A 1,676-nucleotide genomic window follows, 5' to 3' on the forward strand; every position below is an offset into this window, starting at 1 on the left:
GAGCTTTTTCTTTCACTCCCAGTTAGAACTCCTGTGCTTGAGGGCTGTGTCCAATCTCCAGCCTTTCTCATAATGACATTTTACCCGGGCAGGCTGAAAGACAAAGGGGAGCCCAGGCTTTATAACCTTTAGCCAGTTATTTCTTTACTTGGTTGTGTTTTTTTTCATAACCACTTACTAAATCATGCAGTGGAGAGCTGGGAATGAAAGTATATGACCTGCTCACCATGCTTGCGTGCTCCTGGCTTCCAGCAGCAGTTCTGATTTCTCTGGTCTCCCATTCCCCATCAGCATGAGGTACAATGCCATTTCTGTGCCTTGCAGAGGAGCTGTGGGGTTTCCTCCTTGCTTGGGAGCCCTGGGTGACCCTGGGATATGATAGCACTCCTCTCATAACACACCTCCCAGCGACTTTTATCCTTAGGAAAGCCCCATGTGCTATCGCTGTCCCTGGCGTCAAGGTGGGGATGGAGCAGAGGATTGATGGAGGAGCTGACAGCCCTCCCCTGTGGAGCCAGTGACGAGGTGAGCCATGGACTTTGGCACCATGAAGGTTGGTCTTATTCTCCTCCCACAGCACAGTGAAAGAGAAAGTGTTACTTGCTTTCCACCCATTCAATCCCTTTGCTTCATCGGGATGTGCTTAAACTGGGGACAACTGCTTTAGGGGATGTTTTCAAAGGAGCTGATGTTGAGTTGGACTGAATGGCAGTGACTGTCACTTCACGTAGACAGGGGCACAAATCCTTTTACTGGAGATGGCCAGGGCTGTGCACAGCAAAGATGTGCAGCACCCAATGGTATCGTAGCAGATTGGGATAAGCCAGTCGAGACAAAATGAAGGAAAATTGGAAATTGGTCTCTCTGAGGTCCTCTCCGAAGCAGACCCCAAAAGCCCACCAAAACCCAACGGATTTATCCCGATGGTCCCTCTGTGCAGTCAGCCCAGGGTGAAGGGTCTGTGCTGGGTGTTTTGCTGCCGTAGGTGTTGTTTGTATTTCCAGAGGTCAGGTGCTGGGAGGCCACTTGCAGAGCAAATGCCTTTGCTGTGCACGTTGTCCTCGTGAACTGGAAGAACCTGAAGTACTGGTAAAAAGGGGCCCCTGCAGCCAGCTCCTGCCAGGATTCACTTGGGGGTTCTTCTTTCCTCGGCCCTTCCAGAAATGAAGTAACATTTGCTGGGAGGTGCCTTTCTAACGTGGCAACTGGCCCACGAGGCTGTGTTGAGGCACGGCTGGGTCTAGGATGCACTAAAAATATAGGTGACAAATGTAAACATTGACTTTTGCTGGGGTGGGAGTGTGTCTGTGAGACGTGGCGAGCGAGGCAGCCAGCGGTGCTGGGTGCTGCGGGCGGCAGCGGGCGCACGCTCTCTGCATCTGGGCTGTTGTTTGTTGTTTCTTTTCAAGCAATGATTTAGAATTGTAACGTTAAAATTGCAGCTTTTCCATCATCGTGTTGTGGTAAATATGTTCCAATAGGTAGAGGAAGAAACAACGGAGGAAATAAGGAAACGAAGAAGGAGGAAGGACGTATTGAAGGGGAAATGCCTCCACCTCCTCCCTGCTTCGTTTCATTTTAAGATTTAAAAGCAAATGTAAGAATTCAGACGGAGGTACCCTGAGCCCCTGCTTGTGGCCAAAGGCAGGGCTCTGCTCCTGGTGCAGCCTCCCCAC

Source organism: Nestor notabilis, unplaced genomic scaffold (genome assembly GCF_000696875.1).
Source record: "Nestor notabilis isolate BGI_N333 unplaced genomic scaffold, ASM69687v1 scaffold11648, whole genome shotgun sequence".
NCBI lineage: Eukaryota > Metazoa > Chordata > Aves > Psittaciformes > Psittacidae > Nestor > Nestor notabilis.